The 15,206-nt window shown below is 48.4% G+C and overlaps 1 protein-coding gene across 1 annotated transcript in view; it reads right to left on the bottom strand.

Annotated features, from left to right (window-relative positions):
• The window catches only part of LOC102574673 (opioid-binding protein/cell adhesion molecule), a 749,440-nt gene extending 734,493 nt beyond the window's left edge, over positions 1-14,947 (bottom strand). Inside the window, exon 1 of the mRNA XM_059719855.1 lies at positions 14,806-14,947. The gene's annotated coding sequence lies outside the window, so the exon portion shown is untranslated. The remainder of the gene's footprint in view (positions 1-14,805) is intronic.
• Between the last annotated feature and the right edge of the window lie 259 nt (positions 14,948-15,206).

The following is a 15,206-nucleotide window of genomic DNA, read 5'->3' on the forward strand; positions in this document are numbered from 1 at the left end:
AGAGGGGAAAATCTCTCCCCCTCGGACCTGAGCAAAATTCCCCTTTCCACCGTAGACAGCTCTTCCTTCCGTCCTCCCAAACACAGCAGCAATTAGCTAAGACAGAGGGGTTAGCTTCGGGGCAGCACCCTGAGAGGGGAGCTGCCGATTCACAAGTTTCACAGCTTTGGAAGCTGCTACTGTCGAAGGCGGAGCACACAGAAACACTCAGAGAAAGGCAATCAAGTTGTCTCCTCGCTATTAATCCATCCACAAACACACAACTTTGACACCCCTCCCTCCAGCTGAACAGCATCTGCCTGCTCTGATAACGACTCCCATTCTCTCCAAGTCATTTGTGTTCTTCGGGAAGAGCCGATCAAAAATGCCAAGTAGCTTTTCTCCCTAAAATTTGAAAATATTAAATAACAGATCCTACGCCGGGGCAGGAGGGCTGGGGGGAGGGGGCTTTTGGTAAATTGGCAGGGAAATGGGCAGCAGTTTTCTACAGTTATTTTTAATGGAAGTGTTTCTGGTTTGGAGCATTTTTCAGTTTAAAAAAGGAATCAGGGTTTTTGGCTTGAAAAAGCCGTTTTGGACGGAAAGAGAGAGTTGTGATGCCTGTGCAATGTGGAACGAGCATTCTGAAAATATAACACCTCTTTGCCAGCTCTACTGGGACGGAAAGTCTCCGCAAGAGCACCGTGGAATACCTAGCAGCACCGTGCCCAATTATAGGAGCCAGGACTTAAGGAGACTCAGTTTGTAAGAAAACCATGGAGTCCGTCTGTGTCCCGCAGCTTTGATGAAAAACCTTTGTGTATTTATTTACAACCAAATCCCATCCCTTTCCTCCTCCAAGGGGCAGCACGGCAGAAATCCTCCCCCACCCGCTGCCCTGGATTCAAGCCCCACGCAGAGAGGAGGAAAAAAAAAAAAAAAAAAAAAAATATGCAGCCTTGCACCACCTTGGGCTCCTTCTCCGAACCATTCCCTTTGATATAAGGCTCCTGCCCTCTAGCTGCCAGCTCTGTCGAAGTTCACAAATGATCCCTCCCACCAGTAGCACATCTCGACTTGACAACTGAGAGCCACCCCACGAGGAGGAAGTGATAATACTAAACGGGCAGCAGATTCGGGTCTACTGGCAATGGAGAGCCCTCATTGCCCGATCACCCGACTCCAACAGGCCCTACGGCAGAAGTGGGGGGATGAAGGAGAGGATGTCATCCTTCTTCTCTAAGCTCTGCCGCAGGACAGCTAAAGCAGGCACTCCAGACTAAGGAGCGCCAGCATGCTACGTGCCTCGCTGGGCACTTTTTAGCCGCTATGTCTGACGGAAACTCAGGCCGTGCCTCCAAGCTCCTCGATGACACTCTTGGAGATAAAAGAGAATTTAAGGTACAGAGGAGAACTAAGCAGATACGTGTAGATTGGAGCTGAACAAGATAAGGGAGAAGTGATGAATATAGACACATTACACAAGGACAATTCACAGCACATGGGATTTTGGTGCGCGGAGAAAAGATGCAGTGTAATGTTCTTACAGTCCCCGGGCGATTTCCACAGGCGCTGTCCACGTGTTTCCTGAGCAGACATGACCCAGCTTCAGGCAGTCACGCTCTAGGGGGCAAAGAAAACAGCCTCCTAAACACTGTCAAAACTCAGGCACTCTCAGGAGAGAAAGCATGGTGTGTTAGCAACAAGGAAACTCAGAGAGGTTTGGGGTTTGGACTGCAACGGGACACAGCTCACATAGCAACACACATGCTCAATGCACACAGCAAATGTTAAACTATTTTCATGACCTCTTCCACCTTCCCTAAAGCAAGGCAGTCAACTAAAATATTCCAGCTGAGCCTAGTTAGAAAGCATCCACCTCAATGAAACAATACTTTTTTTCCCCCCTCTTATATTATCCCATTTTTACAGATGGGCAAATTGAGCAGAGGTACAGGAAGAACTGCACAGGGCCAGACCAGCAGCAGCAGCCTGTAAATGGGCTGGGAGCCATCAGACGATGCTATTACGGTGTCTTATCATTCCTGTTCAGCTGAACGTCTGGGAAGTCCAGTATTGGAGAGATGCTTGGGGAATAGTTATGGTGCTGCTCCTTCCATCAAAACTATCTTCTTTGTCTGGGCTCTCCATCCAGACCAATTCTGAGCTGCAGAATTGCTGCCATTCAGGGGAAATGAAAATGTGCTATGGTGTCAGATCCTTTCCAGAAAAATCAGATTAAAACTCATCTGGAGTCCGGTGTTCAGTTTTGGGTTCCCCACTACAGAAAGGATGTGGACAAATTAGAGAGTTCAGTGGAAGGTAACAAAAATGGGTCAGGGCCTGGGGGACGTGACTTGTGCAGAAAGACCAAGGGGACTGGGTTTATTTAGTCTAGAGAAAAGGAGACTGAGAGGGGATTTAACAGCAGCCTTCAACTGCCTGAAGGAGGGTTCAAAAGAGGATGGAGCTGGACTGTTCTCAGTGGTGGCAGATGGCAGGACAAGGAGCAATGGGCTCAAGTTGTATCAAGGGAGGTTGAGGTTAGATATTGGGGGGGGGGGGGGGGAGGGGAGGGGAACTCACTAGGAGGGTAGTAAAACACTAGAACAGGTTACCCAGAGAGGTTGTGGAGTCTTCATCCATGGAGGTTTCTAAGACCCAGCTAGACAAAGTCTTGGCTGGGATGATCTAGCTGGGGCTGGTCCTGCTTTGAGCAGGGGACTGGACTAGATGTGACCTTCTGAGGTCCCATCCAACCCTCGTTTTCTATGATTCTGTGACTTCCCAACTCCAGGCTTGGTCCTGAGATCGCCCTGCTATTTGAAAGCTCAGCTACTTATCACTTAGTATAATTAAACCAAATAAACCCTCAGGAGTCTGGCAAGCCCATAGAAACAGGCTTTCAGGTTTTATTTTGGCACGTCCAGTCTTAAAAAGAACCAGGAAGTTCAATAAAAAATTTTATACGTCTCAGTATATACGTATAGAATAGTTCCCATTATATTTATATGGGACAAAATGAGCCAAGCTTTGTCCAGACACCTGGATACCATCTTGTTCCATCAATACCATGGAAGGGGTCAGCTTACAAGTGCAACTTTACACAAACACAGACTCAAGCCTCAGAAAAGCAGCTATGGAATGGGATAATGCTTCCCTTTCTCATTTTTATATTTGACGGCATCTCCAGCAGCTTGGGTGCTTGCTGCTGTGCGTGAATAAAAGAAGATGCCAATCACTGATGTAAATAACCTCTGTGTCTAACACAAACTGCAAGTACTCAGGAGAGAAACTTTATCCCCCAACTTGTCTGCAAAGTTTCACCAAACCCACCTCCTTTCTATGCTATATACAGAGGGGAAAAGAGTGCTTCAAGACTAACTGAAAGAGTAATCTCTGATTCCTATTATTCCTAGGTCACAAAACATTTCCCATGTGTCTATTAATAACCCCATTTCATAGATGAGCACACAGACTTAAGGAAGGGCAATGCCTTGCCCACTGTTACACAGCCAGCTAGTTTTAAAGCCAAGAGGAAAGGCCAAATCTCTGCATCTCAAACCAGTATTTTATTGACTGAGCCACATTACACTTTGCTTAAAGGCTGCCTCTGGGTGCAGTAAAACTAACCTTCAGGTCACAGCCACCAAAGTCTTTGCTCACCTGTAGCCCTGTCAGCAGCTTACCTAGCAGCCTGGGGTCAATGCATTGTGCATGAAATCCAGCAGACAACAGCTGCCTTCACCTTCAACATAGACAACACATATCCCAGGCAGCAAAGCTGGTCCAGACCAGTATATAAGGCCTAGCAGAGCTCTTCACTTTTGCTAAGCAGTCTAGCCACCATATGGCACACTGGAGACTGCACTCCAGATTTCTTGAACTGCGATGTGGACAACACTTTGTCCTGACTCTTGCTCTACAGAGCAAGGAGCTCCCATCCTGAAGCCTGCAGATGAGAATCAAGTCCTTCAGTCAGTGGTCCCATGGTGAACCCAGGACTTTGACTTTAAATAACCCCCGATTAGCTTGAAAGAGGAGACAGGAACAGCACAAAGGAGACCCACACAAAGCACCGTTAGCAGGCTCCACTTGGCTGCATTCATACCAGAGGTCAGAGGCACCAGGACAGCAGCATCACAGGAGTAGCCCCATGCTCTCAGCAGCACGTAGGAGCCAATGAATCCTGTTGCAGGGGGTCTCTGTACCCTGTGGGTGCCCTCCAAGCACTGTGTCAGTGCACGTAGTATGGAGACTGGCTGCATGGACCAGTTCCCACTCGGGCTCCATGCCAAGTAGCCTCTGCTTCCTCCTTCCTCCCACATTGTTTCAGCCACTGGCCATGAGACCACACCATGCATGAAGAGCATCTCCCTACATAGATCTATGTCCCCAAATAAGGCAGCACTCAGCTCCTCTGAGCATCATGCAAGGTCCAGCTAGAAACATCTCCCTGGCTCCTGCATTCACTCTCTCAGAGACAAATACCCGCTCCCTCAGAGGTCTCCAAGGCCACTGGCAGTATGCAAAGAAACCTCTGCCCTGCTCTGGGATCTCCGGCAGGGCTCCTCTTCTTCCGGGCTCAATCCCTCCATCTCAAGTCAGGTTGTCAGGCCCACACTTGCACCTTTCCCTATCATAGTTTCATAGTTGGTCGGGTCAGAAGGGACCCAAGCAGATCATCAAGTCCAATCCCCTGCCATGGCAGGAAAGAGTACTGGGGTCAAATGACCCCAGCAAGGTGTTCATCCATCCTCCTCTTAAAGACCCCCAGGGGAGGAGCCAGCACCACTTCTCTTGGAAGTTGGTTCCAGATCCTAGCCACCCTGACAGTGAAGTAGTGCTTCCTGATGTCTAGTCTGAATCTACCCTCTGCCAGCTTGTGCCATTATTTCTAGTCACTCCTGGTAGTGCTCGGGGGAACAGGGACTCCCCCAATACCTGCTGGTCCCCTCTGACTAGTTTGTAACAGGCCACTAGATCCCCCTCAGCCTTCTCTTGTGGAGGCTGAACAGGTTCAGGTCCCGTCGCCTCTCCTCGTCGGGCCTGCCCTGCTGCCCCCAATCATGTGGGTGGCCCTCCTCTGGACCTTTTCCATGCTGTCCACATCCCTCCTGAAGTGCAGCACCCAGACCTGGATGCAGTACTCCAACTGCAGCCTGACCCAGTGTCGCGTAGAGGGGGAGGATCACCTCCTTGGACCTGCTCGAGATGCATCTGTGGATGCATGACAAGGTGCGGTTAGCCCTCCTGACCGCGTCCCCACACTGTCGGCCTATGTTCATTTTGGCATCAGCAATGACTCCAAGATCCTTTTCTGTCTCTGACAGAAGGCAGTTCCCCAGCCTGTAGGTATGCTGCTGGTTCTTCCTCCCCAGGTGCAGCACCTTGCACTTGTCAGTGTTGAAACCCATCCTGTTCTCATCTGCCCACCCCTGTAACCTGTCTAGGTCCAATTGCAGCCTATTCCTCCCTTCTAGCATGCCCACATCCCCCCACATCTTAGTGTCATCTGCGAATTTGAACAGGGTGCTTTTTACCCCCTCGTTCAAGTCACTAATGAAGTTGTTGAACAGTGCACGCACGAGGACCGAGCCCTGGGGGACCCCACTGCCCACATCCTTCCAGGTCAAATAAGACCTGTCCACCACCACTCTCTGGGTGCGGCCCTCCAGCCAGTTAGTGACCCATCTGACTGGGTAGGTGTCGATGCCACAGTCCCTTAGTTTTTTAATGAGAATAGGGCGAGAGACAGTGTCGAAGGCCTTCCTGAAGTCCAGAAAGACTACGTCCACTGCTACCCCTGCATCTAAGGATTTTGTGACCTGGTCGTAGAAGGCCACCAGGTTGGTCTGACAGGACCTGCCTTGAATGAACCCATGTTGGTTGCCCCTAAGCGTAACTTCCCCTGCTGGCCCCACGTGGACATGCGCCAGGATAATGCTCTCAAAAAGCTTACCCAGGCTCAAGGTAAGACTAACAGGACTATAGTTTCCTGGCTCGTCCTTCCTCCCTTTTTTGAAAATGGGAACCACACTGGCCCTTTTCCAGTCTTCTGGCACCTTGCCAGAGCACCACAAGTGCTCGTAAAGCCGTGCCAGGGGTCCCCCAATGACATGTGCCAATTCCCTCAGCACTCTGGGGTGGAGGTCATCAGGACCAGCTGATTTAAATACGTCCAGTCCCTCCAGAAGTTCCTGGACTAGGTCCTCACTGACCCTAGGCCTGGGTGCACCTCCCCTGGGACCTACGGGGGTCCCAGTGGTGGTGGTGGGAGTGATCTAGTCCCTGCTCAGAAAAATGGAGGCAAAGAAATTGCATCAGAACCCACTTACCCAAGGCAAGTCCTTGCTTTAATGCGGAGATGCATCTACCACCTGGCATGTCCCATGTGGGAGGCCAACTCTCTGGTGAGCTTTTGGGTGACAGTGGCAGAGCACAACAAAGTTCCTGGGTTTCTCTTCTCCCTTTGCCACTCCCCACCCCAAAATGCTGGATCCTTCTGATGTGCCAAAATGTATTCATGTATTCATTTAAAAGTTCTCTCTGTGCTCAAGCGGGTGCCGCTTGTAATTGCTGGCGGCCAAAATCTGTTCTGTTTTTTCTGGCTGAGGTACCAGGCAATCATCAGCTGTAATTATTTCGAGTCTTGTTACAGATGGAACTCAGAGCTTTTCAGTCTTAAACAGAATTCATTATTCAAATTCAGACTCCAGCCTTCTGGAGCGGGCTGGGGACGGGTGGCTGTGGAGGACCAGGCTCCATGGAACGAAAGCAAGGAGCAAATGGTAGAAGAGGAAGGCGAGGGGGACACAGCAGAATCTGCTCAACTAATCCAAGCCACTGGAGGTTTCCTTGACTCACATACCACTGCCGAAGCAGGGGAGGCAGCTCGCTCAGGTCTGGGTGGAGGGCACATGTGCACGCTAGGGAAGAAGCTTCTTCCCGGCCCATTTAAAAATGAGAGCAGGGCTGCTGAGCGGTGGCAGTGGTAGGAGTCACAACACCTGGGTTCTGGTTCTCGAGACGGGGAAATTGAGTCTCGTGATTAGAGCAGATTGCTGGTCAACCCGACGCCTGGGTTCTGCCACCAGATCTACCCGACTGGCGGCACATCCATGTCTCAGCTCCTCTATTGGGAACATGGGAAGAACAATTCCCTCTCAGGCTAGGCATCCCCAAATTAAATGAGTTGAAGCTGGTAAAGCACTTGGCTGCCAATGACACAAGTGATGGACTGATGAATGCAAGGAGGCCACGTGCCTAAAGGCCCCATCCCCCATCAGTTAATGTGAACTATAGGAGTAATTATCCCCTTCTGATTGCCCCTGATTAATCAGCTGATGGTACCACCTTTTATCCCCTCCTGTCCCAGGATAAGACATGCACACAATACCCATGCAGCACAATCATTGTACAAGGCCATGCAGCGCAGTCCGGGAAGGACTGATGTGTCCTGTCGCATATGACCCATTCCCTGTCAGAACACGATCTGCCTTTTCTGCAGTCCTCATTCCAAAAGAAATCTTGGGGGGAAAAAAAAAAGTCATAAAACTGCTCAAATGTCCTGTTGTGATATTTTACTAAATGAGAAACATCAATTCTGTTTGAAAAAAAAAAAAAAAAAAAACAACCACCCTACTTCACTATAATCAACTTGGACGTTGAAACGAACAGTTAAACTACACGTATCAAAGTGGAAGCAAAACATGTTGAATGTGCCAACAGGAAACATTTCAACTGGCCTGGCCACATTTTGGGAAGGGGATTGTTGGCTTCTGAAGTTTTCTAACATTTCAATTTTTCAACACAATTTGATCATAGTAAAACATTTCGGAAGCTCAAAACTTTTTCCCCAGGACAGAAAAAAGCCCACGTTTCCCATGCAGCTCTAGCGTGACTATCTGACACCTCCAAGAAAAGACATGAACAATAAACAGGGATACAGGTTGTAGCCATATTGGTCTGCTGACAAAAGGAATCAGAACTCCTGGCAAAGGAGATCTCTTTTATTAAACCAACTAGATAGTTGCAAAAAAAAAAAAGTCTTTATTTGCAACCTTTTGGGGCGCACACACCCAGAAATATGACGTTTCATTTCCACCAAGGAGAAATTTTACAATCTTTGCATTCTCCTATGCCTGAAGATGGGCAAGTGTGCCCAAAAGCTTGCAATGAAAGAATTTCTTTGCAAATATCTAGTTGGTTTAATAAAAGATATCACTTCTGCCCAGAGCTCTGACTCCTTTAACAACAAACAGGCATTAGAGATATTGCTGAAAACAGTGCAACATTTGTTTTTTCCCCCACCCTGACAGCCCAACAGATGTGAAATAATGTCTCCTCCCAGGACCCAAGAAGGGCACCCTCATTCCCATGCTACTGAAGGAACTGAAACAGGGTCCAACTTGCCCAATGTTAGTCAAGGAGTCTACAGATCAGTCAAGAGTCTTAACCACAAAGCCAACCTCCTTCCTCACAGACCACAGTCCAGTCTCCCTGGTCTGGGATAGACATTGCATAAACTGGTTTGAGCCAAATCAGATTGAATTTTATTAGTGGATGTTAAGTGTCATGAACCAAAAAGATGTCAAAGCCAGTAGGGAAATACAGAGCGCCCGAGCAAGGGACTAACATAAGAGGGATGGGGGTGAGAAGGCGAACGCAACTAGGTGACAGAAAATACAATGTTAGCCAACTAAGACCCGGGGTGGGCATTCAACCAGGTTTATCTCAAACCGGTTTTGGCCATTTTGAAACTGGTTTATGTGCACTGAATGTCTGTTCTGTTACAGATTTAAACCAGTTTCTGATCACTTAAACCAGTTTGTGTGCAATGTCTGTCCCTAGCCCCTGTGTGACTATAGCAAGACGCCCAGTCTCTCTGTACCTCAATCCTCTGGAAAAATAGGGAAAATAACGCTTCCCTCTCCAGCACAGTACACCCAGGGTAAACCTGGCATCACCACTTGTATGCTATGGCAATGAGAGCCACACAAGGAGAAAAGCCCCTGACTTCAAGGCTCAACCTCCAAACAGAAACACACCCTGAGATTTACAGGCCTCCCTGTCAGAGTTGCTGAACACCTTCAGTCCTCATCGATCTCGACTGAAGTCATATCTGCTCAGCACTTCTGAAAACCAAGCACACGCGGGGGCCCAATCAAAAATAAACTCCACGCATCAGCTCTTACATTGTTGTAACTAATTGGTACAATCCACAGAGCAAGAGTCCTCTGCAGAAATCATCCTGAAAACCATCCTGAAGATCATTGCATGATCCTCTCAAATAGATCGTGGACGGGTAAGCGGCACCGTCTGTAGAGTCCAGTATCACCATGCAGAACTTGTTCAGCTCCGTTAGGAGCATCCATTTAGCTTTGCAGACAACCGGGAAGGGACATCTTTCTAGCCCCAAGGAGCTTCCGATTGAAACAGGCCAAAGGATGCGACGAAGCAGGAAAGCAAGAAGTTCAGCCCCTGCGTATAAGTTGCCGCACTGCTGCTGGGTTGTGCTTATAATTCATTTAAATTCAGCTGTGGATACGACCAGTCAGAAAACCTCCCGCGCATGTCTTTCTGCAATGGAATATTGGGTATGCAACAAAAATGCAGATTTTCAGGGGAAGTGCCTGCTTTCCTAGAAAATTTTCAGGTTTTAATTGGAAAAAAAAAAAAATTAAATTAAAAAACAGGTTTCGGTTTTGGCCATCTTCCAGCCAAAAGCCTGCTCAATTTCTTCGAGGTAATTAATACAAAGTCAAAATTCATCGCGGCAAATGGCAATGCAAAATTAAAACCGTTTCACTTTGGTCAACATATTCCACACTGGAGGGAAAGCGACATTTTAGCCAGCTGGGAAGTATTTAGAAACTTGTATCAGTATTAAGTGGAAAGACCACTTCCTGTATGGATTTACATCCTTTGTTTTTAAAATCATTTTAATCTCCATCGCCTCCTGCCGCTGTTTGTATTGGTGTGTGCGTGTTTGCGTGTCTATTGGAAAAGCAAACACTGTTGCATCTTCCTAGGGTCCCCCCCCACATGTATTCATTTTGCTTGGCAGTTTAGATTATTAGACTCCGATTCTGCAAACATCGAACAGCCTGGGTAATTTATGCGGGTGAGAGAAGTGTGCTAAGCTTTTTCCGAATTAGGTTTGATTTTGTTTTAAATAGTGGGGGGAAAAAAAAGTCTCCATATTTTTTGCCGGATGCCTGGTTTGTCTTTCCCTTCAGCTTTGCCCATTTTAAAACCTCCTTAGCCATGAAGATTTGGGGGCAAAGTTTGCCCAGAGATCTCAAACCATTTTGCTTTGCTTCCCCATGTCCTTTCTATGCCTGTTCTGCAGGTGGAAATACAGAGGCCCAGACTGGGAAAGCGACTTGTCCAATGTCTCACAGGGAATCAGTGTCAGGACCGGGAACACAATGAGATCTAGTACCTGCCAACTCTTAGCAATAAGCACTCGAACATGCCCCCTGCTCATCAATGGTAACAGCAGACACTGGTCATGGGCAGTGGCGGCCATAGGGGAGGGCAAACTGCACGGGGCCTCAAACATTTGCAACAAATGTCCAACTTGCTTATAGATCATCAAAATTAAGCCTCTAAGGGGCCCCAAATGACTCTCTTGCCCAGGGCCCCAACACCCTAAAGCCACCCCTGTCGTGGGACACCAGAGAAGCTGGGTGAAGAGTGACCACTGCCAAGCTCTTTACTGACCACCTTTTGGTCCTGCTATTTTACATCTCCTACCGCTGTGGGATGTTGGCCTACACCTGTGACTCACAGATGCTACCAAGATGTCAACCATAATTAGTCACATTGGGACAAATTCTGCAGTTTCCTTTTGCTTGGGAACAACGGATGAGACAGTCTTGGGGGAGCATTTGCTAGCTGCTGAGATGCTGCTGACCGGCCCCAGCTAAACAGTGGAACCAGACCACACAATCTCCTCATTCACCCTCTGATGGGTCACTCTCAAGCCTCACCACTTACTATAGTTGCTTCTTCCATATAGTTGCTTCTTACTATAGTTGCCCCTTTTTGAAAGTGGCTGCTCAGCTATGTCTCGCTATAGGCCCCGATTCAGCAAAGCAGTTCAGCACAAGCTTCAAATCTCTGCTGAGCGGAAGCCGTGCCCGCTCTGGCCAGCTGCCTAATGATGGTATAAGAGGGTCACAGCTGAGGCACAGCTCATTAAGGGTTGCCACAGGACTGGGGCTCGCCAGCAACAGCTGAGCCAAAGCCTTTCATCCTATTGACAAATGCAAGAAATAGAGCTATACAGATGTACCGCTCACGAGCCTCCTTTGAACCTTGTGGTTCAATGCCACTTCTCCAGTGTCGTCCCAGCGCCAGCTGAGAACTTACCCTGGGACCCCTAAAAAACAGCATCCAACTTCTCCCTCATGAACACCCAAGCAAAGGGAAAGCTGGCAAGAGGACAAGGCAAGGGTCAGAAAGGTAAAAAATAATGACAGTCATCTCTCTGGACAACACCACAGCCCACCTGTCATCACCCACGAGCTTTCCCTAGAGCTGTGTTGTTTGGGTGAACAAAAACCTCATTGTTTCGAGTTAACTGGAAGCAAAGGCTTTGTTCTCTGTCCAAACATAACAGAAAACTTCCCCTGGCTCAAATGAAGCTGTTTTATTTAACCACTATTGAAGTAGTTTGTGAATTTGGGTCAGTTTGGCAAATAACCCAGTGGGCTGGATGCTGCATTTTTCAGTAAATGTTATTTGGTGGAAGAATCTCCCACAGATCTAACTGCCACCCTCCTTTCTTTGACCTTTCATAAGATTCACTCTCCTCCGGCCCAGGGGCTATCTCAGCTCTCCGTGCATTTAACTGTTCAAGGCATCTATAGCAGGTCAGCTCTGGGATTGCAGAGAATGGGCAGTTTTAAGGCATTAAACCATGTCCACGGGCACCAGACTCAGGTACAGACAGGGTAGCAGTGAGGAGACACCGACTCATGGGACAAGAGAAAACGTCATTATCCAGTGCACAACATACACGTGGAAAGTCTCTCCAGCTAAGATGCGTCAAGGCCCTCAGCAAGCACGAGGCCATAGAAATGCCCTCCTCCCTCTCAGCCTGGGCAAAACAAGGTCAGCACAGCCTCTTGGGGTACAGAAGCAGGAGGATGTGCTCGTGCAAGTGAACCCACCTCTCCCTTTTACCCAAAGGACTCCCTGCCCCACGCTGAGGCTGGTATATCCCAAGGACAGCCTAGGAGACCATGGGAAAGTCTGCCAGGAAGAGAACAAATGTTTATACCCAGCCATTCGCACACGCAGCCCTACATTAAGAGAGCGCTGAGGTTACAAGGTGGTATTCTCACAAGCCAGAACGTAGCAATGGTGAGGCAGCTTCATGCTGCCCTAAAGAGCAATTACACAAGTACATACTATTTCTTCCACACCGGCATCCTGATACCAACACTGCCTGTAATTCATTTAAGCGGGCAGTGACCTTCCTTTTCCTCACAGGTGCCTCTCTCTATTCTTTCACCCCAACAGTTCCAGATATGCTGGACCTGGCTGTCCACTGCCCTGCCCTTAGGCTGACAATTACACTGCAGAGGACAACCATGAGCCATTGCTATCTGTGTCTCATTTGTACTGTGCTATTGGCGTCTCATTTGTACTGCTGACTGCAGGAGGTGCAGGGCAATGGAGAAATGGGCTAAGGAGTCAGTCGGTTAACACTGAAGTCCACAGGGCTTTTGCTATGTATTGTTATGGGAGGAGAGTCAGACCCAAGCTGTTAGCTCAGGGCTGTGTAGGCTGTAGCATGGTTCAATGGACAGGATACAGGATGGAGAATGAGAGGCTCTGGGCTGGACTCTGGCCCTGCCAGTGTCCTGCTGTGTGAGTTTCCTACTACTGACTTCCACTTCGTCGGACCTCACTGCAAACAGGGGTCACCTACCTCTGTAAAGTGCTCCGAGCTTGCTAATAACAACCCCCAGGGAAATGCTAAGGGCAAGGGTTACATGGCTTTTAGAGAAATGGGGGCCTCTAGCCAAGTAGACAAGGCAAAGGAGGCTGCAATTAGAAAGGTACTGATACAGTTGCACTCTAAGAGCTCCGGGAGTATTAGATGATGTGCCTTTGCTTTAAATACTATATCTAGGGAAGGGCACAGAGATGCAGGTGATAGCAATCATGAGCTACTGCCAGTACAGACTCTGAATGGTAAAGTGCACCCAAATGAAGGAGGGACCATTTCAGTTATGGCTTAAACAAAAAACAGGACCTCAGGGCTGTTCAGTGCAATGCACCTGGGAGGCCAGGAAAGCTCTGAAGTTGAGGCAAGCATGAGACTCCAGCACTGCAGGCACACGTGGCAGCAAGTTGCTTTGAAGGGGGAAGATCCTCGGTTAAGTTGAAGCATACGCTTCACATACACACACCCTTCGCGCAGAAGAAAGAGGAGTAAGAGAACAGCCCCATCCTGGACAGCAGAACTATGCTAGGATGGAAGATGGTTGTTGCAGACCTGGAAATTAGCTCCAAGGTGAGTGAATCCCTAAGAAGTCATTTATAGAGGTAGCACCTCAGGACCCAGAGAAGGCAGGCGCAGGGCACAACACCATACACATGGTTATAAGCATCATCTCCTGCCATTCATGGAGATCATTATGCAAGACAAGAAGCTGCTACTCACCCCCCCCCCCCCAAGCCCCCTCCATGCAAACTAGGTCTCCCTGTAACAGAGGCAAAGGCAGAAACTGGGAGGTTTTATACCTGGGAGTGTGGGGTGACCTCTGACCTTTGTCCTGCAGCTGGATGGGAAATGTAGTGGTGGTCATTTTGCTGTATATAGTATTGGTTCATTTAAAGCCAATTAGTAGGCCTGTGGGAATTCCTGCATTAAGTGGCAGTAATGACTATTTGCATAACCTGTGGGGATAATTAGAGTGGGGAGGGAGTTAATGGAGGAAGAGCTATTAAGGATTATAGATGGCAAATCAAAACCATGATCCTACAACATGCTCCCTGCAGGTGACCCTCTCTCTGTTCAGAGTCCTGTGTAATTGGGTGCTGGACCCTCCTATGTACCCCATGCACTGTGCCACACTGATCGATCTCCTCAGGGAGTAGCTATGCTACATAGAGAAGCTGATAAGCTTGCCACAGCCTGGAGTAACAGTGCTAGCTTTTTCAGCTTAAGCAGCAGCACTTCAACCTTCCTCCTAGGGTCCTGGTGGACCTCCCTACTGGGAACACTTGCAGCCATGATAACGATGTAGCCGTGCAGAGCACAGGACCTATGTCTCTATCTGCAGGGATGACTGAATGAATGCAAGTCTTTGCTGGCAAAGACCAGTCACTCCTATAGGTAAAGTGAAAGCAGGTAGAGACTGAAATAATGTTGTCCCCAGGCATTTACTGAGCATTTCTTGGTATCTGGAAGCCTCATCTCCTAGCCTCAAGTGAATAGAGAAGAGAGAGCACTTCTAGTCTCTTGTTTTGGCTAGGGAAAGACATTACACATAAACTAGTTTAAATTATCAGAAACTGGTTTAAGCCTATAACAGAACAGGCATTTAGTGCACATAAACCAGTTTCAAAATGGCCTAGACTGGTTTGAGATAAATCTAGTCAAATGTAGTATCAGACTTAACTGACTTGGTTCAAACCAGTTTCCACAATGTCTGTCCCAGACCTTTTAGGACAAGTGCAAACAGTCAAAAAGCCCAAGGCTGAATCGATTCAGTCTTTGCGAGTTAGTCTAAGCTGCAAAGATTAAACTGAAAAACAAACGAACAGACATTTACTTTTGATTCAGGAAATTCAGACACATACCTGCAGTAGCTCAGGCCAGAAGCTGAGAGGCTCTACAACACAGCTCTCTGGCACATAGCTAGCAAGGGCTGTGTGCTCACTTCCTCTTCCTGCTGCTACCAAGGTCAGAGCAGCAGGACTCTGCAGGCTTGCTCATCACTTCCTCTTCCTGCTTCCAGGTGCCTCTGGGATTTGTAGTCCACAGCCAGAAGTAAGTTTCTATACATTTAGTAGGGCAGGCAGCTCTGTACTCAGGGGAACAGGGGTTTAACGGGGGGGAGAGTTTAACCCCACTCCCTGGCCCCAGACCCCAGCAGGGGTTTGCCTGGGGGTGGGTAGTCCCTGTCTCCCCTCCCCCACCCCAACACTTCTCTGCTGGAGCAGACAGCACAGCTGAGCTCAGGGCTGGAAAGCATGCTGGG

This window comes from Alligator mississippiensis, chromosome 16 (assembly GCF_030867095.1).
Source record: "Alligator mississippiensis isolate rAllMis1 chromosome 16, rAllMis1, whole genome shotgun sequence".
Lineage (NCBI taxonomy): Eukaryota > Metazoa > Chordata > Crocodylia > Alligatoridae > Alligator > Alligator mississippiensis.